Source organism: Peromyscus leucopus, chromosome 19 (assembly GCF_004664715.2).
Source record: "Peromyscus leucopus breed LL Stock chromosome 19, UCI_PerLeu_2.1, whole genome shotgun sequence".
Taxonomy (NCBI): domain Eukaryota; kingdom Metazoa; phylum Chordata; class Mammalia; order Rodentia; family Cricetidae; genus Peromyscus; species Peromyscus leucopus.
Window position 1 is genome coordinate 30889100 of NC_051079.1, and position 23333 is coordinate 30912432.

The 23333-nt window shown below is 45.1% G+C and overlaps 1 pseudogene; it reads left to right on the top strand.

The window, feature by feature from the left end:
* The first annotated feature begins 323 nt into the window (after positions 1 to 323).
* The window catches only part of LOC119086221, a 54729-nt pseudogene continuing 31719 nt past the window's right edge, over positions 324 to 23333 (top strand).

Here is a 23333-nt window from a genome sequence, read left to right on the forward strand (position 1 = left end):
CCAGTGCATAGCTTGGGAAACATGTCTCGTGGCTCATAAAATCCATGCCAGCTACAGGGACACATACAGGAAACTTCTACCCTCCTTCCATCTACCCCCTCCTCCATTTCTCTATCGCTGGTCTTAAAGGGCAGATATCACCATCCCATCTTTTTGCCTTGTTCGACTTTGTGATCAGACATTGTGTGAGGCCGCTGTCACACCCCAGTGCTGTCTCAGTACCCAGGCTGGCAGCGGAGGACCGTTTGCACCTTGAGCATCCCCTCCCTGCTGCGGAGGCTGTGCTGCTGGCCTTGCCGCCCGCCTGGCAGGCTTTCGCGTGAATGACAGGGGCTGGCAGAAGGTTGGCAGTGAGTGGAAGCAGTCCTGACACTCGAGCCGTGTGCCGCGCGCTAATTACACTGATGTGGGGTCTGGGCCGCGTGGTCCATTGCTCAGAGGAAGGATGCGAGGCGGGCGCGGGGAGCGAGCGGCACTACAGAGGAAACGTGGGAACAGCCGCACCTACGCGCATCCATAATTTATAAAATGCCAGCAGCAACAAAGGCAAACAGGGACCAGAAGCAGGAGAACAGAATGGCATAAAGCTTTTTAATGGTCGTTTTCTATTAATGTCAGATGGGCGACCGTTTTTCAAGTGGGTGGAAGGGTTCCAAGGCCCCCACGGTTCAGTCACAAAAGCTAAATGCTGCCATTTACCCCTCCTCCCGGAGCTTTGGGGAAGAGCTTTGCTGTCCTACAAGCCAAATGTAATCTTTGAGGTTCAGATGGGCATCTCATCCTTCTAGCTGTTTGCTCTTTTAAAGGGGTTTCTAGCTGTAGAGCTGAAATCGCTCTTTTCTTTCCCGGTGACAGTAGCACTGGCAGTTTAGTATGTTGTGCACAGAGAAAGGCGGCGAGATGTAGATTTTAAGATTCCAGGCTCTTCAGCCGGGCGGATCCGGCAGTGAGAACTTGGTCCCTGACGAAACAGTGCTGTTTCCTCTTGGAAATGGCAGTTAATAGACAACCCACATTCTGACAGTATTCTGACGCTTTGGTGATAATGTCCACGGATTTTCTAACAGTGTCAGGACATTGTTAGAAACCAGGACCTCAGACCCACTGTTAGATAATGTAGGCCTTTACCTACAGTCGTCTCGAAGCCCTTCACTCTCCCAGGGCTTCCAAGGTCCCTTCTACTTTTTCTGCTATTTATCACCCCCAGAAGTAACTATTATTGTGAAATCATATGTATTTTATCCATGTACGTTAATTTTTTTCCAATGTAAATATTGTCAAATAAATCCATACTTTGGAAATTTGTGTATGCTACCACACTTGGCTTTGGCTCATTGATGAGCTTGACTGTGTAGACTCTTTCTATTTTCCAAATGTTGATGAGGCTTTCCTGCTTCAGTTCCTTTACTCATGTTCCACACCGTTCGAGCTTTCCTCTTCTCTTTCCTCGGTGGATTTTTCCACTTGGTTTTCAAATACAGTTGTTACATCATGGCTCAGAAGTGTCTTGCTCAGCGGAACGTTTTAGGTGTTTGAAGTAGGAAAAGGAATCCTTGGCCAATGTTTTTCTGCCACCGGACTTTCTGCTAGTGAATTTCTTCCCGGCGGTGACTGCTCCAACACAGAGGAGCCTCAGAATCAAGTCTATTAATTATGAGATATCACTTACACTTTGTACTTTCTCTCCTAGAGCAAGCCCCCCTAAAGTGGAAAAATCACCTCCCCATATCAAGGTGTGGGGGTGACCACTGTAAGGTATATTGAAGAACAGTGAGTCTCAAACTGACTGTAAAAGTTTTAAGATGAAAGAAAACATGAGGGGTCAGTATATAGAATTAAGGAGAAAACAAGCAACCAAGTACTCAAACAAACAAGCTTGAAGAAGTCACTCAACATGACGAACACTGGGGAAATGGTGTCTAACACATCTGAGTTGCGATAACCGCTGACTTCCTTTCATTTAGGGGCCATGAGGAATCACTGCAATGTGGATTAATCAGTTTGCTAGGGCTGCTGTAACAATGTACTACAGAGTGGGTGTCCCAAACAACAGAAACTGACTGTTTCATAGTTCCAGAGTTCACAAGTCCCACATCATTTTATCAGTAGCATTGGTTCCTTCTGAAGAAAAGCCTGCCACAGGCCTCTCTCCAGAGTCCTGATGAAATCTGGCATTCCTGAGTTTAGAGTGCACCACGCCATTTTCTGCTCTTGCCTCTGCACACTCCTGGTGTGCATGCCTCGGTGTTCTCTCTCTCTCTCTCCTCTCTCTCTCTCTCTCTCTCTTTAAAAGAATCTTTTTTTATTTTAAAGTTTTTTTGGGTTTTTTTTTAAAGGTATGAGTACTCATCTGCATGTATGCCTGTACACCCAGAAGAGGACATCAGATCTCATTATAGATGATTATGAGCCACCATGTGGTTGCTGGGAATTGAATTAGGACCTCTGGAAGAGCAGCCAGTGTTCTTAACCACTGAGCTATCTCTCCTTTTAATAAGGATGCACAATCCTCTTAGCCTGATCATTTACAGCAACCTTATTTACCACTAAGGTCACATTTACAGGGGATAGAATTAGGACCATCTTTGTCAGAGACATAACCCAGTGTAAAGTGTGGGCTTAAAAAAATACTTCCCACAACGCCCAGTCCAAACTCCTCGCCGGCCTCTAGAAGAGGTTAGACGGCCTCTCTAGTCAAGGGCTTAACCATCTCAATGACACTGACGTAGCTAGCCATGCCTTGAATAAGACAATCTGACTTCTGAATCATTGCCTCTATCCACAAAACCCAAGAAACAACCTACAGTTCAGCAAGAGGGAAATGGGTAAATATGCTACCTGACTCTCTGCGCAAGTAAACACATCTGAGCTAGGCACAGCAAGCAAGTGTGTCTCTTAGTGCATTATACTAAACTCACTCATATAGCAGAAATAACTTCTTAACTTGCATTAAGTGGTTACCTTGGATGTCTGGAAGGAAGCGGGACACAGGCTATGTCACCACAATATTATGGTCTGGAGAGGGAAAATATCTTAAATATTGATTGTTTTTATTTTCGCGTGTTAGGTCCTTGGTTATATTATATCTATGTGCTTTTTTTTTACTCTGCTTGAAATATGTTAATAAATTTTAAACTGTTTTATGGAACACACATTTTTAAAAGCTTTTACTTTTCAAAAGGGTTAAACGTGTTTACATGACAATAGAAGCATGAATGTTTATAACAGTATCACCCATAATAGCCAATAAGTGGAATCTGCCAAAACATACCTCCAATCAGCCAGATGATCAAACACATTGGATTGGATCCATAAATCAGAAAATCACTCATCCACAAAAATCCCACTATAAAGTAGATGAACATGGGAAACACCAACACACTAAAGGCAATAAGATAGGCACAAAAGACCACATATCACATGCTTTTATTTGTCTGTGTTGTTCATAATAGACACATCCATACAGACAGTAGATTAGTGGTTACAGGGCTGTGGAGAGTAAGGAATGGTGAGTGGCTGCTAGTGAGTGTGCCATTTGTTAGGGATGATGAAACTGTTCCGGAAAGAGATAGTGGTGATTTCTTTAACAACATTGTGACTATTGTCAGCTCTTTCTACCCAAGGGCTCTGAATCCATAGGTTTAACTAACTGCAGAACCAATATCTTTAAGAATCACTTGCAGCTATCTGGCACACAGGTGGACATTTTTCTGACCGTGTATTCTCTAGGCAAATTAGTATCAACGACTGTTATCATTGCACGTCTATTGTATTGAGGCACTGTACTGTGAGTAATCTGTAGATCAAAGAATACCAGGCCCCCAATTTGAAGTGGTTTGAGTCAGGATTTTCCACTTTATGATAGTATGAAAATGACGTACACTCGGCAGAAATCCCATGTGGAATTTCACTCTTTCTCCAGGCTAGTCATGTTTGGTATGATTCTGTCTTGTGATGCTGGGTAACAAGAAGTAACCTGGACAGTCAGTCAGCCACAGGACCAGGGAACAGCAGTTTCCTCTGGGCTTAAAACATTTCATTTTGGAGGGGAAATCTTGAGACACAGGATATAAAAAAGGAGGTGAAATAACAGGGTGTTCTAAAGAGAGGTGAAACATTTTGTCTTCAGGGAAGCTTTCGAAACTCTGGAAGGTAAACGACTCAATGGCTTCGGGAAGTCCCTGAAATGGACCAGATTCACTAGGTCTCTCCCTCACCAAGCATATTTAAGTGGTGATGACTCCTGAAGACACTCTCAGACCGGCAGAATGGTCTCGAAGACTCTCAGACCAGAGGAGCAGCGTGGAAGAAACAGAGATTAGCTCAACTGCCTAGAAGAGATAAATACCAGCCTAGCTGCCTGGAGGAGGCTCAGACCAACTGAGCCATCTGCAAAGGACCTGTTGGGCTGCCTGCCATTGTGTGGTATATGCTTCCGGTCCCAGCTTTTGTGAGCTGTCACCCATGCTGGGGTGGGCTTTGGTGACGCAGCTCTCTGTGAGTCATTAATCCCCTCACCCATATTCCTGTGAGTAACCGCCACCCCCAAAACCCTCATTGGCTCACCAAGTTGGACTTTAGTGGTATCTGTCTCCAGTTGCCTTTTTTTTTGGGGGGGGGAGGCGGTGGATAACTAGATGTTTGTTCATGTATCCCAGGAATAGTGTCACACAATAACTTCACAGTGCACTAGGCTGCTCAGCCACAGTGTTCGGCAGGTTAGGCTAGTGAAGCCTTTTAGGATATGAATATTTATAACCTACCATGGATTTATTGGTATGTCACCTCATGAGAAGATCATATAACGGTTTGGAGTGTCTGCCATGGGCTCATGTTTTGAATGCCCGATCCTGAGCTTGGGCACAACATTGAGGGTCATGGAGTTTTTAGGAGGTAGGGGCTGGCTGGCCGAAGTCAACCACTAGGGGTACTTCTGCTTCTGGCTTATTCTATGCTATGTGAGTAGGGTTCTCCACATATTCCTGCTGCACTGATGAGGCTGTGCCACAATGCATTCCCTATGAAGGACTGCGACTTTCAGTCTTTTGATCACAGCAATGAGAAAACCAGTCAATACAGTTTTAAGAGTATCCATGTTCAAGATACTGTGCGTAGGTTATATGCAAGCACTGTGTCATTTTATACAAGAGACCAGTAACTAAGAATCTTAGCATTTGTGAGAGTTCATGAAACCACTTCTCGACCAATGCTATAGGGTGACTACTTACTAAAAGCCTCTGAATTACACATTTTACTTATTTTAGTTTCACATGTGAGTGTTCTGTGTGTCTGGTGCCCAAGGAGGGCAGAAGAGGATGTCATGTCCCCTAAAACTGGATTTATAGATGGTTGTGAGCCACTATGTGGGTGCTGGGAACTGACTCGGGCCCTCGGCAGGAGTGTTAAGTGCTTTTAATCACGGCGTCATCTCTCCAGCCCCCTATAATAATACTTTTTGATGTTTTCAAGTTACTAATTCTGTAACATAGATGGGGGGTACAGAGACTTAGAAATCTAGAAGTAATAACAGCTACTAAAATTTATTGATTGTTTAGCTCCTGTTAAGGCAGATGCTTGCTAAGACACAAGCCACTTTTTTTAAAGATGGAAAATGGGTTCCTAAAACACTAGGCAGCATGTGCAAGGGAATAAAACTAGAAAAAAAAATGTGGAACTGGATTTGAATTCAGGCTGGCTACCTGAGAAGTCAGCAAACTTTGCTGACACATTATTATATTGTAAAGACTAAAGCGTAGGCAGAAGTAACGGCATTCTTACGAGCCCATGGGAAATGAATACAAATTAATTCAACAACAACAACAACAACAAAAATCTCTAAATCATTTGCTCATATATTTCCATAAACGCACCTTTTTGTAAAGCAAGACATGCCTGCATTAAAAAGACTCTAATTTACCTACAAATTTTCCAGTGGCTTCTCCATAATTGAGTTAAAAAGAGAAAGGTCTCGACATTTCTTTTCGCACACAATTTAATACTGGCTGAGATGCATAAAGGATAAGTCCAGGCTGGGACAGCAGTGAAAGTTTGTGAAGTTATTTAACCACCAAGGCATTAAAGGTTCTCAGCTGCCTGTGTGTGCCTAGTGCAAAGAAGAGTGGGTATTTGGTTGCTCTCCAGTTCCTCTGTCTGAGGACTCAGCCAAATGGAACCATTAGATTCAGAACATACTCAGGGGTCTGAATTTTCCATCCCAGCTGTCTTTAACAGCCAAATGAGGCAGGTAAGAGAGGTGCCCATTGTAGATGCTCCATCCATCAATGTCCTGGAACGAGTTCTGGGATTTGAACTTTAATTCAGAGTGAGGAGGGAGATTGGCCAGGGAAATGACAACAATGTGCTCTTCCCTAGTCGTGAAGATTTGCCTTCTGTTTATGTTCAGGAAAGAGGTGGAGAATGAAGACGTAGGTAGAAAAGAGTCACAGAAGCTGGGCGGTGGTGGTGGCACACGCCTTTAATCCCAGCACTCGGGAGGCAGAGGCAGGCGGATCTCTGTGAGTTCGAGGCCAGCCTGGTCTACAGAGTGAGATCCAGGACAGGCACCAAAACTACACAGAGAAACCCTGTCTTGGGGGGGAAAAAAAAGAAAGAAAGAAAAGAGCCATAGGAGGAATGTCAGCGACAGAGAAAGCACACTGGGGAAAATTGAGTTTCTCTCGTTCAGGGCTCTGCATGAGGCCTTGCATGCAGCTGGACAAATACTTACTCTTGAGAACTAGTTCTTAACCTCATTACTTGAATCCCCTATGGGCTATGGTGCATGTCCAGCCTGCTTCCCTCTGAGGCATCCAATTTACGCCTTGGTGGAAATCTACTCCACCTGTCATGGTATCGACAATTAAGACACCTTCCTTCTCCTGGCCAAAGGTTAGCTTGTGGCCACCGCAGGCTAGACCAGTAGCCACATCTTCAAGAGACTGTGTCACCATTTCCTGCCATGAAGATGCCCAAACTGTTCCGGTTTCTGCCCTTCTGTGTTTCTGTTCGCGCGTGCTCTCCTTTCTCGGGGAGGAGTCATTTCTTTGTTTAGCGGGTCAGTTTCTACCACTTAGCTGATGGGTCCCTACTGTTATTTCATGTTGCTGGGTTTTCTATTTCATGATGCTTCAGAGATTAAAGAGAAACTCCAAGAATTTGGAAACCATTCTGAGGACAGTCACAAAAATAATTAGAGGGTGATAGGTTTGCCAAGCCTCATTAAAGGAGATAATTTTGTTTCAAGAAAGGAAATTTGAGAGGAGTTAGAAGACCTGTTATCGGCTGTGCTCTCAAACAGGATGAGAGTTGAAGTCATTATCTTGAAAACTTGTGTGACAATGGACCAGTGTGTCACCTAGGGGATTATTTATGTGAAGACAGACTCTCAATCTCCCCTTTACCCGTCTTCATATGTAGGTATAATGAACTTCCTGAAGTTGTTTACATTCACTTTCTGAAAATGCTCAACTCCGGCTCACTCCTCCCTTCACTGTGGTCTGGACCCGAGCCTCACAGCCGCTGTGCTCGGATCTCGTGCGTCCCCACAGACCTCCTGTCATTTGGCCTTTGGCAACATTGGGCACTGCTGACCACTCACTTATTGAGCTTCAGTCACTTTGAATTCGCCTGACTTTCTGCTCCAACCTCTCTGATTGGTCTCCGCTACTGGAAGCCCCTCCCTCGGACCTGCCTTTACAGGCTGCTGTTCCTCAAAGCTCTGACTTCCCGCTTCCTTTCTTTGTACTCCACACAGCTGGTGGTTTGTTTAATCCATCCCTATATCTTCTATTACCATCTATTTACAGATGCTTGTTAAATGTGCCCTCCCTGTCTCTGAGCACCAGATTCTAGGTGTAACTGCCTTCTGGAATATTCCTCCGGATCTGACACATTCCCCCCGCCCCACCCCACAAAGATGCCTCTGATGACATCCCTCTTGATACCTACCTTCCTTTGACTTTTTCAAGCCAGTAAACCACAAAGGCCTATCCATTCAACTACTCCCAACCATCTCTGAGACCATCCACTTATCTCTGCTGCCAATGATTAGTTCGGGACACTATTGTCTCACCCCAGTGACTGCACCAACCTTTTAGCTCATTTTTCAACCTCCCTCCTCAAAGTGAGAAATCCACAGAGTTTGCTTAAAGGGCAAAGGGATTTATTAGGAAAGGAAAACTCACAAGACAGAACAGAGGGATTGTCGCAGGGTACAGGAAAGATGATGCATGGTCCCATGCTGTTCTTCTGCCTGAGACTGTCTCAGTATCCAAGTCCCACAAGGGATCAAAGATAGCAGCCTACACGAGTTTCAGGTCTTAAGGGTAGCCCCGGGCCATGTCCCAGGGGCAGGTACTTCAATGTCATAGGTAGGTGGGATGGTCACCTGCCGCATCTCTAGGGGTGGTGTTTCAAGGCCATAGACAGAACAGTTACCCACTACACCAGCCCTGCCCCCACACCCAATGTGTCGCCTTCTTCTGACTCTTTGCCCACACTGGGCAGCCAGAGTGAACCTTGCAAGGCACAAACTGATGGCGCTGTGCCCTTGGAGTGAAACCCACATTCTTAGACTGACTGAACCTTCCTAACATGCCCTTACTGGTCTTTGCAGTTCCACGTGGTTCTCTGTCTCCTGTGCTCAAAACAATATGACTTTCTCTCACACCTTACTCTCTCTCTCTTGGCTTTCCCATGGCCAGGAACACTTTTTTTTTTTTAACCAAACACCTCCTCATCTTCTATCTCTTCTTTTTCTGAAATTGTTCATGAGCTTTCCTTTTCCTCACTCCTGTGAGAACACCCTTCTATGGTCACATGAGATTCAAGCACCGCCTTTATCATAACACATTGGAATCACACATATGTAGCCACATGCCTGTAAAAGAAGGGAGAAAAAAGAACATGCTTGCTCACTGTTGTATATCTGCCAGTGAAGTGTTAGCATATTTATTGGATTCATATTAGTCAGTAACATGAAAGAATATCAAGAACTTGGCAAATCGTTCTTTGTTCCTATCATGAATAGGAAGAGGAAATATTCAAATAGGAGCATGGGAAATTTGATTAGGCTATTTGTGAAACATTTTTGTGTTTTGGCTAGTAAATATTAGGAATCCTTTTTTTGGAGAGTCATGACATCTCTTGGAGACATAAAATGTGAGACTCTTAACATGTGAGGAAAGTAGGCAGGAAAAGAGACGGGGAGAAGTCTGTAGACCTGTGTTGGTCCTATGAATCCATGCAAACTTTGCCGAGTTGGCAATGTGGCTGACTCAGCAGCATGCTTCTGATCCCCTCGTGCATGAGTACATCTGGATGGTAAAAACGCACATCACGAAAAGATGACCAGTTTGGACACTCGTTATAACCATCCCTTTGCATATGTGTTCAAACACTGGCTCTTCCTTCATTTTGTCTCACTCCAGGAACGCAAGGGCTGTGGCTCAGCTTAACCTCACCCACCCTGAGCTGGGCCCATGCAGCTGATAGTGCAGGGCAAACTCTCACACCCACACTGGCAGGTCTCATTTTAAAAGGATGACTGGAATGCCAGTGGTCCCTTATGCCGCCAGGCAATCATAGTGTCTGTCTTTAAAACTTTCTAAGAATTTATGTGTATGAGTGTTTTACCTGCATATGTGTATGTATATCATGTGTGTACTTAGTGACCAGGGAGGTCAGAAGAGGCAGGAGACCCCTAGCAACTGGAGTTGATTGTGAGCCAACACGTGGGTGCTGGGAACTGAACCCAGGTCCTTTTCAAGAGCGGAGCCATCTCTCTAGCCCTGTGTTGGTTTTTTTTTTTTCCCTCTGAGACATGGTCTCATTATGTAGTCCTGGAGGGCCTATAACTCAGTGTGTAGAGCAGGCTGGCCTTGAATTCACAGAGATCTGCCCACTTCTGCCTCCCAGGTATTGGGATTAAAGGTGTGGGCCACCTATCCCAGCCCTCAGTTTACCTGTGCTGGTACATTTTCTTATTTCTCTCCTATGGCACTGGGTCTTCCTTCATTGTCTCCTGCCGGTTTCCCCCTTTCTTTCCAAGGGGTGCCGGGTGCAGCATCCGGGGCTTGCCCTTGGCTCCCTGCTCCTGCTACGTGGAATCTGTTGGTCATCTCAACGCTTCTCTCCTCAGTACTGTCCACTCACACACCTTCACAGCAGACCTCTCGCTCCTGAACTCAGGGTGGGTATAGCTGACCGCTGACACCACAACTCCATTCAGAGTTCTAACAGACACAACATAGGTCAAAGGCTCAAGTCCTGCTCTTTCTCACTAAAGCCACCTTGGATCAGTCATCCTCCCCATCTTAATGTCTTTTTTTTGTTTGCTTACTTTGTTTTTGTTTTTGTTTTTTTCAAGACAGGGTTTTTCTGTGTAGCTTTGTGCCTTTCCTGGATCTCGCTCTGTAGACCAGGTTGACCTCGAACTCACAGAGATCCACCTGCCTCTCCCTCCTGAGTGCTGGGATTAAAGGCGTGGGCCACCACCGCCCAGATGGGAGACCATCTTGATATCTTGTAAGATCTATCACTCTAGCTGCTCAGATCCAGAACTCTAACATCAGACTTCAGTCATCACAAACCCTGTTAGATTTTTTCCCTGCAAACGTGTCTACCCACTTCTCCTCACCCCCTGCTAGCGTCTCCTGATTCTGCCCTGCCCCTCTTCAGCCTGCTCTCAGCAAAGCAGCTGAAACTGTGTAAGTCAGCTTGTGCCACATGTATGCTCAAGATAGTACTTGAAAGGTACATACTAAAGTTTTTTTTTTTCTTTCAGAGATAGTGTCTCCCCCATGTGTCTCAGATTGTCCCGAAACTTAGAATCCTTCTGCCTGCCAAGTGCTGAGATTACAGGCATGTAGGGACACACGTAGCTTTAGAAACTGAAGTCTTTCCTGTAGCCCATCTGATCCCACATGATCTAGATGGCCGATTGCTCTTTGTTTCCATCCTCCTCGGTCCTGGCTCGCCCATCGCATCCTCTGGCCTCCTTGCTCTTTCGGGATGCTTCCAGCCTGTTCTGCCTTTAGAGTCTTGGTTGCAGCTGTTCTCTCTGCTTGAGCTGTTCTTCCTCAGTTATCTATTTGCCTACTTTTCTCATTTACCTCAGATCTTCGCTCAAATCTTTCCCACTCACCTCTGGCCATCCTCTCTAATACTCTCCACGACAAGTTTTTTTTTTCTTCTTAACATTACTCAACTTTGCCATTTAAAAGAAGAGCATCTACTACTGTCTAATCCACTCATTATTGTCACAGTCTACCTTTGATTTCTTATAACATTTCTATTCTACAACAGCTGGGGTGTTTGTGTATTTGGAATGCAATTTCTCTAAACATCTAGAATAGGTGCTTTCTCATCTTTGGCCTTAATGACCTCTGGGCTGCATAATTCTTTGTGGTGGAGTCTGATCTGTGTGCATTGTAGGATGTTTGGTGTCATCCAGAAGCAAAAGAGCCATTTTCAGTGATATCCCTTTATTACGAAAAATCCACGGAGTCAGCTTAATGGGTAAAGGGATTTATTAGGAAGGAAGACTCTACACTACAGGAGATTTATCGTAGGGTCCTGGAAGGCCGAGGTACAGCCTCACACTGTTCTTCCACCTAAGTCTGTCTCTGTGTCCAAGCCCACGAGGTAGAGAAGAGAGAGACACACCATCCTCTCAGGTCTTAAGGGTGTCCCCGAGACCACACCCCAGGGGCAGGTACTTCAAGGTCATAGGTAAGTAGGACAGTTACCTGTTACATCTCTAGGGGCGGTGCTTCAAGGTCAAGGATAGAACAGATATCCACTACATCCTTTAGTTGTGATGGCAAAAAAAAAAAAAAAAATGTTTTTAGACTTTGTTCAATGTCCCCTGTGAATGCAAGTCGTTCTCAGTTGAAAATAACTGTTCTAGAAGAGTGCTTGACACAAGCAGACACTTAATAGTCATGTCTTGGAAGAAAGAAAATAGAATGAGCAAGTCATAGGTACACTTATGTCTTACGTAATTCCCCCAGCATTCATAATTCACCACAGCCACCAGTAGGAACACCTTTCAACCTAGAAAAGGACTAAATCACAGGCATTCAGGGGATGCCCAGGCTTTCTCTGTGGATGACAGCATATGGCAAGAAAGGCGTGAAATTAAGGGCAGCAAAATGAAGTCAGGCAACAGGATAAAGCCTCACTCAGAGGCTAACTAGAAAAGCCTCTCTTCTAAGAATTGTGCGAATTTGCTCAACAATATTTTTAGGGTCTGACAAAAACTACTTGGGGAGTGAGTGTACCCCCTGTACAAATGAGCTTTCATGGCGTGAACACAGACATGTTGAGAACTTCAGTGCCTCAGACTCACGGGAACGGCAATGCCTCCCTCAGGGTAGGCTCGGGGGAAGTTTGGATACTGACAAACAATGGCATTTTAGCTAAAGAACAGTACATGGAAAAAGTACCAATCACAGCTTCCTTGTCAGAGGTGGTTCAACATTTCATGCGAGTGCACAGCGAACCTGATCTTTCCTTTATGTTACTTATGTCTGTCTTTCTTAATCTCTCCAAGTCCGGTTTCCAGGACCCAGCTGCACTGGTTGTGGCACAGCTGTTCTTTTTTATTTTAATTTATTTATTTGGATTTTATGTACATTGGTGTTTTGCCTGCGTGTATGTGAGGGTATCAAATTCCCTGGAATAGGAGCTACAGACAGTTGTGAGCTGTCACGTAGGTGCTGGGAATTGAACCCGGGTCCTCTGGAAGAGCAGCCAGTGCTCTTAACTGCTGAGCCATCTCTCCAGCCCCACAACTATTCTTCCAAACTACTTCCATTCTGTCTTTCCCCTCTCAGTGTACCTATGAGTCAAGTTGAGTGTTCAGTACTTGGTTCTCTCCAAGGAAAGTAGTAACAGAAATAGCATTTAAATAAAACAGTTTTTCTTACACTATTGATTAAGTAATTTGTCTTAAGCAGTAAAGATGGAGAGTATGTAAGGCAGCAGAGCTAGAATGGAGAATGTGCTCAAATGATACGCCCATAAGTATAGTATGCCTAGTCTCATTTATATATAATGACTATCATATAAACAATATAGTAACTGTCACAAAGTCTGTGCAAAAGTCAGTCTTGTTAATTGGAAGCAGTGTATATCATCTGAGGCCATCAAACTTCTATTAGTACAGTCAGAAAACATCTAACAAATCCAATCATACAGTAATAGTAAGTAAGATGAGGATTGTAGCTTAGTAGTAGAGCATGTTCTTAGTACCTGTGAGGTCCTGGGTTCAGTCTCCAGCACCCTACCGCACTCAATAATTAAACAGTGTTCGTAGGAAAGAACATGACTGTTATCTCGCTCTTCCGGGAGGATTTTGGAGGCTTTAACATGATTTGAGGGTAAGGAAAGGCCATCCTCAGTGAGGAGTCATTTCTCAAAGAAGGTGTACCAGGGCCAGAGATTCCTTTGAGCTAAGAAACACAAATACCTGTCAAAGGTAAGGCATGCACACGGCACAGAGGGCAGGAGAAACTCACAGTTCTACCGTGAAAGGCAAGTCAGCTGCACTCTCCTGTCTATCAGCTGTCTGGTGTCTCTTCCTAGAAGCAAGACTGTCTCCCACTCCATGAGTCCTTCACGTCTCGTGTGGAAAGGAGAACACAGTGAGGGGCTGGGGAGATGGCTCAGTTGGTAAAGTGCTTGCCATGCAAGCATGTTAATTTGTGTTCGATCCCTAGAGCTCACATAAAAAAGCTGGACATGATGGTTCTGGGGATAGCCAGATCCCTAGGGCTCGCTGACCACCTAACCATGTGAAATTGACAAGTCCCAGGTCCCAGGAAGAAACCCTGTCTCAAAAAACAAGGCAGATGGCAGCTGAGAAATGGTGTTCACTGAGGGGGAAAGACAGAATGGGAGTAGCTTGGAAGAATAGTTTTGGGCTAGAAAGATGGCTCAGCAGCCAAGAGCACTGGCTGCTCTTCCAGAGGACCTGGGTTCAATTCCCAGCACCCACATGTGTGTTGACCTCTGGTCTCCATGGGTGCATACTCTCACACAAATGCTCTACACACACACACACACACACACACACACACACACACACACACACACAGCCTCACACATATACATACACACACACACACACACACACACACAGAGAGAGAGAGAGAGAGAGAGAGAGAGAGAGAGAGAGAGAGAGAGAGAATTTGGGACGTTGGCTGTTGAGGCCCTGCCTGTTTCCAGAGCACACCCACATGCCTCTTCTCTTCTGATTCTCATGGCAAAACTCTGAAACTGCATGAGAGAAATTTGTTGATCAGCTCTACACTTGCCCACTTCCCATCACTCATCCTGGGTCCCTGGACATTTAATGAGTTCTGGCATTTTGCCCACAACTTGCTGCTTTCCTCTACCCTTTCGGAAAAATCGGAACACAGAGCGTCCTATGGGCATTTGGTAATAAAACCCAAATAAAATGGACAAGACTTGCCGAGGGGGCCTTCTTCGTCTCCTTTTTAAAAAAGTACTGGTCCTTGAATTTCCCTCATGTGCACATCTTTCCCTTCTTCCCTGGGCTCAGATGCCAGATGTATGTTGCCATGGTCCGAAGAAGGACCTGTGGGTCTCCCCTGGCAGATGCTGCCACTGTTTTAGCCTGAGGGCCCTGCAGGCAGCCCCTGGCAACATTTTAAATTCCACATCAAACTTCAGCTTGAAATTTTAAAAAGAGGGGAGAAATGACAAGATGTCAATGTCTCCGAACTCAGCAAGTGGGGTTTGGAGATGTACAGTCTGGGGTTCTTTGAGCGGGGGAAGTTTCTTGTCCTTTAGTGGCCGCTGGGAATGACTGTGACCCATCAAAGAGACCCTAAAGCATGTTGTGAAAGGTATCGGGGGATGCGGCATCTCAAAAGGAGACCTCCAGGCCCAGCCAGAGAGTATTTTAACAAAAAACAAGGGAAGGTGGAAAGCTGGCCCATGTATATTTTTATCTCTGAAAGGTAGGCTCTAAAATACTGTATTTAAAAACAACACTGGAGACAGGGAATGTGTGTTCAAACGCACATCAAATAATTTGGAAGGCCCCCCCCTTTTTTTTTAATTTGTGCATTTTATTTTATTTTATTTTATTTTATTTTACAATACCATTCAGTTCTACATATCAGCCACGGGTTCCCCTATTCTCCCCCCTCCCACCCCCTCCCCTTATCCCCAGTCCATCCCCCATTCCCACCTCCTCCAGGGCAAATCCTCCCCCCCCCAGGACTGCAATCAACCTGGTAGACTCAGTCCAGGCAGGTCCAGTCCTTTCCTCCCAGCCTGAGCCAAGTGTCCCTGCATATGCTCCAGGTTTCAAACAGCCAACTCATGCAATGAGCATAGGACTTGGTCCCACTGCCTAGTTGCCGCCCAAACTGATCAAGCCAATCAACTGTCTCACCTATTCAGAGGGCCTGATCCATCTGGGGGCCCCTCAGCCTTTGGTTCATAGTTCATGTGTTTCCATTCATTTGGCTATTTTTTTTCAATAATTGAGTAAAACCAGAATTTATTATAAGCCACAGTCGTCCTAGGGACCTCCATGCTATATATATAGGGAAGGCCCCAAATTTTATCTTTCTTCATTGTCTGAATTTTTTTGTAAGGACATTTATAAAAGGATGTTACTTTTATAACTGGAAAAGAGTATGTATACAAAACTTGAAAATAAAAAAGGTAACTGGGAGGTTAGGATACACCTTTAGTCCTAGCACTCAGGAGGCAGAAGCAGGCAGATCTGAGTTCCAGGCCAGTCTGGTCTACAGAATGAGATCCAGGTCAGCCAGGGCTGCACAGAGAAACCTTTCTCTAACAGCAGCAGCAGCAAACAACAACAACAATAATAATAATGGTCACAAAGCTGACCTCCTATTCCCTCAATACCCATTGAATCCTATAACAGAGAAACAGCAAACCCTGGCCTGCCCAGGAAGCTCTGCTTAGGGCTCAGATCTCCAGCTGAAGCTCAGAGGCTCATTCACCCAGCAAAATGTTGGACTCGAAGTGGGCATCGTCTCAGCAGCTCGTAACTTCCAGAAGAATAACCTTGCAGTTCACCACTGTGCTCCTCATCTTCATCCTCCACAGCATCTCTGGAAAGTTTAGGGAGTTGTTTTTATTCTCAGTTTGCATGTCAAGGAACAGGCTCAGAGAAATTGAAGTCGAGGGTTTGGACAGCAAACTTGTCTTCAGACTTGGAAGCCCACAGCCCTGCCGCATGGAGATATGCACTTGTGTGCACACACAGCTGGGGGGTGGGTCTCATGAATTCCTGATAAACACTGCTTGTGTGGAGTATGGGGGCGGGGTACGTTTTGCCCCCATAGAGTAAAGGGCTCTCTGTTCACTAAGTTGTGCTGGGCCACTTGTCTTCCAAGAAAGACTTTGCAGGATCTTAAAGGACCTCTCTATTGTTGACCCACTGATCTCTGGATCCTAGTGTGGCAGCCAATGAGATGGGGTTCTCTTTTGATGGTAAGTGAATGAGAGTTTGGGTTGGGACATCAGAGGAGGAAGGGCCTTCTTTCTCTTTCATAAGCTCCCTGGTTCTCCCCAGGGTTCAACTCCCAAACCTTCGACTTCTCTTCTCCCCTGAGACTGACAGCTTGTCTCCTCTGCTGATCAGAACTGTGACGTGGAAAGTGAGTGAGATGGAGAGTAGAGGGAGGGAACATCGGGAGTGTAGAAAAGAGATACGCTAAGAAGAGGGTGGAAGGTAGAAAATCCCAAGATGTGAAAAACAATCTCTTTACCCCTCATCCCCTAGAAAAGGGATACACTTCCCCCTCAATCCTAGCAGCTCTGATACTAGCTATAAAAATAAAAAACGAGAAACAGAGTCAGTTGCTGTCATTTCAAATACAAATGGGCACGTACATCCAGCCTTTATGTCTGGGTAACTTCCCCTACAGTGCTCAGTATTTATTGGTCTTCACTTATTGATAGAACATTCTGGGGCCTGATGTCCTCCTTCCCACGGAGCTAAGACACCATCAGCAATTGCTCTCTCCTCTCAACCATGAATAATAACGTGGAGGATGATGACGGTGTTATTATTATCATTTGGTATTTAGCCAACGTCTTTCCCCGAAGTACTTAAAGCACTTTCTAGGCATTGCCTGATTATTCCTCATAATACTTCCCCAGAGAGAGGGCCCAGAACAGAGATCTGGTTTTCAGTTCACTGGGAGGGGATGCTGAGACCCAGGGCAGCGAAAAAGCTGCCTCAAGGTCACCTGGAGAAATTGGGCTGAGGTCAGGACAAGACCCAAGAGCTGGTAATGGCTGTTTAAGGGCGCCTTCCCACTGGCCCCCAGGGAGAATGAGTCATTAGCTCATTCACTGAGTTCTGAGTCTAACAGGACATTAAAAGGGGAATTTTGGCAGACACATGCTCTAACAGGAGGCACTAGAGTAAAGTGCAAAGACTTTTAGCGTGGATGGCTGAGAAACCCCTCACTTACCTCCAGAGTATTTTAGAAGAGCCATGGGTTGAAAATCAAAGGGTTTTTGAAGAGGATTTCTTCACACCAAAGGGAAGCATGCAGGCTGCAGTTTATCTCAATCCTAAGGAAAATGACTCCAAGGAGATCCCTCAAAGAGCTGCAAATGAGTCTGTGTAAGTGGCCTACCACAAACATTGTGAGCTATTTCTGGACAGCAAAGGAGTGAGAGCCTAGCTGGAGAGGCCTCTAAGCTGGGACTTGGGAAATGATTGCTACCCTGGAGTTCATCAGAACAAACATTGCAGGAGAGTGCCTCATGGCTAGATGTGGTCCACATGCAAGAGCAAGGCAGAGTGGGCTGACTGAGATGTTGCCCTGTGGGACCATCTTAAAGCAAGAGGACCCCACTGGAAGGAAACTGGAAATGGGATCTAAGATGCATGGGAGGCTGTGGGCAGAGCCGAGAGCAGTCAGCTGGAATTGGAATGCACCTAACCTGCGACAAGGAAACTGAAGCCTATGCTGTGACCGTCTCCAAGGAACTCATGAGAGTAAGAACGTTGCTGCTGCCCCTGAGACTTGCCTTCCTCTGAAGAGTTAAGGATTTGCCTGAAGAATGAGCACTATTTAAGGCAGTGTAGACATCCCACTCTTTAGCTCCAGGTCTAAAGGCAGAGAAGAGAGGATGAACATTTTGTTACAGCACTCCCCTCCCAAGCCCCGAGACCTTAATAGGCATCTAGACCTTAGCACAACTGACGCCATGATGGAAGTACCATCTGGGCCTTGAAACCCAGCACATAGACTGCAACACCTCCCAAAACGAGAACAAGGAGACTTCATCCATTAAATCCATAGTTCTGGGAAATTCCTTATGTGTGTTTGTAGTTGTTTTTTGTTTGTTTTTAATCTTTGGGGGCCTACTAACCAGCTCCCAAATAAATACATGGAGACTTATTCTTACTTATGAATGCCTGGCCTTAGCTTGGCTTGTTACTAGCCAGGTTTTCTAACTTAAATTATCCTGTTTCTCTTTAGCTATGTTTTGCCTCTGGGCTTTTACCTTTCTCTATTTCTGTAGACCTTTTCTTTCCATCTTACTGCATGGCTGGCTGTGTGGCTGGGTGGCTGGCCCCTTCTTTTCCAGCTCCTTCATCTTCCTTTCTTCCAGACTTCTCCTCCTATTTATTCTCTCTGCCTGCCAGCCCTGCCTATCCTTTCTCCTGCCTAGCTATTGGCCATTAGCTCTTTGTGTTTTAAGCAGACAAAGTAACACAACTTTACAGAGTTAAACAAATGCAACATAAAAAATGCAATACATATTTTCATCATTAAACAAATATTCTGTAGCATAAACAAATGTAATGCATCTTAAACTAATATTCCACACTATGTATTAACCTTTCTTTATGACTTCTCTAGTTCTGCTTCTGGCTCTGTTCTTGCTAAACTGAGGTGTATCAACCCAATATGTTTTTTTGCACTTAAGAACTCACCCTGAGAAAGGCTCGAGACTACACAGAGGTCCTGGACACCCAATATAGTCACCACCATGCTAATAAAGACTTTCTATTGGCCTGAGCCCGTGTCTGAGTGGTATTCTCTGGTGGATACCTCACAACATTTCAAGTAATAGCAGATAGATTTTTTTATTACATGGTGATTGAGCATCTTAATTCCCAAACTGAGGTGATGTTGTATGAGTTTAGATGAAATAGAAAGTCATATTGGGTTGATATACTTCAGTTTAGCAAGAACAGAGCCAGAAGCAGAATTAGAGAAGTCATAAAGAAAGGTTTTCTCTATGTAACAGCTCTGGCTGTCCTGAAACTTGCTTTGTGGACCAGGATGGCTTTGAACTCACAGAGATCTGCCTGCCTCTGCCTCCCAAGGGCTGGGATTATAGGTGTGTGCCACCACCACCTGGCTCCTTTCTGCATTCTTACATCTGGATCCTCTCATCTCTTCACTGAAGGCAGTGTCTTAAAAGTCATCTGTTGAGGGCAGTTTTTCTTGAAGGCCTAACTTAGAATAGATGCCTCTTTTCTTGTCAGCTTGCCTCCTGTACAGCACTCTATTTCCTTCGGAGCAATGACCATAACCTGGAAGTATTTTGTGTTCATTTGTTTACATGCCTACTCATCACTTAGACCCTAAACTCAACAAAGACCAGTTTAATAATGAAGATCTATTAAAGGAAAAGGCGAGGAAAGGAGGTGGGGAGGCTACTATGTGATCTCTGTCTCCTGAATAGAGGTGCCTAATCACTCCATCACAAAGTATGACTTCAGGTCCCACCCCCTAGCTGCTGTAGATGTTGATGGCTTACTCACTCTCATATATTGTTCCTTTTTTGAAAGGATTTGTCTTCGGTTGAAGGAAGCTTCTTGGCGAATGATGCCTGGGAAGTCATCCCATGAACAATGTGTGGCACCAGGTTGATGTCAGAGGACATAATCCCAGCTCCATTACCTGGACTGGACAATCTCTGAGATTGCAGCAAGCCTGCAGAGTTCCCGGTAGGCCTAGGCCTGGGTGATACTTTTCCTAAACCCTGTCTTTGGTCTTCGTCCAGATCCATCCCCTTTCCTATTCTATTTCCTTCTCTGCCTCCATCTCCAATCCTCAATACAGGTCTCCTCAGAGGGCTTTTCCTCCATCAATCCCGTGCCCACGAATCCACATCTCAGCTTCTGAGACTGGGAAACCAAGCCTGTTGGTGAAAACCCATGGTTTTTGGAATTGGAGGAGGGGAGAGGGAGAGGGAACGGATTGAAGCTGACGAGGGACTACCACAGTGCTGGCTTCCTCTTTCCATCCACTCCATCCTGGTTGGTGGTACAGATGCCGTAACTGCGGCACACAGAACCTCATCAATTATTGAAGAGACCCCAAAAGAAAGAAATGTGAATGAAGATGAAAGAACCCAATGGAAGAGAGACAGGTCCCATAGCTTGGGGAGGACCGAAGCCATCATGACAGGGAAAAGCATTTTTTTTTTTTTTTTTTTTGGTTTCCTGATGAGTGTTGGAAGCTGAAGAGGCTGCTCTGGCAAAGGCGGAAAGTGGTGGGCTGGGCTGGTGCTCTGAATCATAACCCTGCTTTTGCTGATCAGAGGCAGGTGCTGTGAGTCTGGCAGCAGCCCAGAGAAGCGAGCAACTCGCTTTTGCATACCTCCCCTGCTGGTGGATGGATTGGCGTGTGTGTGTGTGTGTGTGTGTGTGTGTGTGTGTGTGTGTGTGTGTTATGGTATACAGGTGTGTTCATGTTCCTGTGTACGTGCACATGTGCGTGCTTGCATGTGGAGGCCAGAGGTCACACTGAACAGCTTCCTCAATTGCTATTTTAGTTTTTGAGACAATCTTTCCCTGAACCTGGGGCTCATCCATTTGTCTAGGCTGGCTGGACAGAGAGCTATGGCAATTCATCTGTTTCTGCTTCTCCGGTGCTGGGACTATAGACATTGCCAGGCTTGGCTTTGTACATGGGTGCTGGGGATCTGAACTTGGGTCCTTATGTTTGTGTGGCAAGCGCTCTACCAACTGAGCTGTTTTCCCCAGAGTCTCTGTCCAGCTTTTGTTTGTATGTTTTTTGTAGCACAGGCTGGCCTAGAACTGACCATCTTTCTGCCTCTTGAATGCTAGGATTATAGGTGTGTGCCCCTGTGCCTGACTCCTCAGGCGGGAAAGAGTGGAAATTGGGAATCCATCTGGGCTGCCACAGTCTAACTTCCTGAGTGGCAGCCTCCAGAAGTGGGAGCAGATGATAATGGGCCTTTCCCTAGTCCTTGGTCCAGGTTCAAAAAAAAAAAAGGATAGAATGTTGTGTGCAGTGTGCAATGGCAGGCTCTCCTGAACCAGCTTCAGAATTGTATCTGGCACTTGCATGAATGAAGGAGGGCAAATTCAGGTCAAACCAGAACCTTTTTTTTTTTTGGCCTGGTACTAGGAATCAAACTCATGACCTTGAGCATGCCAGGCAAGTACTCAAGTACTCTTCCACTGAACTATAGCACCAGTCCACCTTTCCCACGTTTTATTTTGAGACAGGGTCTCACTAAGTTATGCGGGCCGACCTGGGTGTCATTGTAGCACAGCTTTTGAACTTTTGATTCTTCTATCTCAGTCTCCCAGGTAGCTGGGATTATAGTCTGCTATACCAAGCCAGGCTCTACCTGGGAAACTATTTTTTAATTAATGTACGTGTGTGTGTGTGTGTGTGTGTGTGTGTGTGTGTGTGTGTGTGTAGAAGTGCACATGTGTCCTAACGGCATGCGTGTGGAGATCAGAGAACAACTCCCGACTGTGCTTGACTGTGGGTTCTGGGATAGAATGTAGGTGGTCAGGCTTGTTTGGCAAACTCTTTGGCCCTCAGAGTCATCTCTTGCCCCTGGGACACCTTTAAAAGGGAGGTGTAAATGAGGTGTTATTATTCATCCAAAACAACTTCACTTTTCCTCTTACGGAGACCTAAATGGAAAAAACAAAACAAAAAAAAAAAAAAAACAAACAAAAAAAAAAAAACAGAGAACCCAGCAAAACAAAACAGTCAACCAATAAACAACAGCTGACAAGTATTTATTAAGGACTAAAAACAATCCAGTTGCCATACTAGTCCACGAAATAAAGCCCAACCTAAAGCCAAGAACTGCCCATACTAGTTTCAAACTAGCAAGGGGAACTAGGCATGCCCACATGCCCACACCCTCCCGTGCCAATCACTGGACCGCCAGGTTTGTCATTTAGGAGGCTGAGCAGACCGCAAGCTTCCCGGGAGCAGAGGCTTTGCCTGCCTGCTGCTCCCCATGTCTCCAGTGTTTAGAGCAGTGTCTGTTCCCTACAAGGGGCGTGGTGTGTGTTTGTGGGTTGGAGGAAGGTTAAGTGTGGCTAAGGTTAACCTGCATGTTCAGCTGATGATGGAGTTCCCTTTCTTTTTCATCAAATGTTCCTGGACTTTCTGAGTTTGTTTCCTCCTATGTACAGTAAGAGGACAATGACCTCTGCCTTCTCTGTCCTGAGTCTGTATGCGGGACAGAGCATACATGACAAACGATGGTGGCTGCTGTTTGCCCTTCCCAGTTCCTTGTGACAAACAATAAAAATGGAATTTTACCAGAGCAAAAACTGAATTCCAATGTTGTTGAACAAATACAATTAAACATGGTGAAATCCCAATTTTCCTGATGAAAGATCAAAAAAGAACCAAGAAAGAAAAACAAAGCCATTTTTGGTTATTGAGAAATCTAAAATGGCCATTTTGAAATGGAGCAGGCAGTAATGTGCTGTGAAATCCAACTTGTCTATCTATATCTGTTTCAAAAGACTCAAAATTAAATGATCATATAATGATCTGTAAGAAATACCACTAAGGGAAGAAAGCAAGTTATCTAATTATGTATTTGTGAATTTCATCTAATTGGAATACAAGTTGAACATAAATATATTCATTTATAATAAAAACCGAATGATGATTTAAGAGCATCTCATTCAGCTTTGATTTTAGAGTGAAATACTTAGGCCGGCACACAGATTTGATGTGATGTATCTAAGAGAGCCTATGAATATTCATAACCAGCGTCCAGACTACATGTCCACATCCATATAATACACTTCTTACTCAAGCTGAAAGAGGCACCCTTTCTCCTCTGGAAAGAAAATAATCAGAGTGTGATTGAAAACGTAAAAATCAGAAACAATCCCTTAAATAAAAGTCACAGTGTCCAGAGGGGCTGGGAATCTAACAGATTGTTTGTTTAACTTGCCTGCCACAATGAGGCTGACAAGCCAACACGAAGCTTAAAGGGAAATCTGCCAAGGTGGCCAGTGTGCCTGGGGTGTGGACTGCCTCGGGCACCTCCATCAG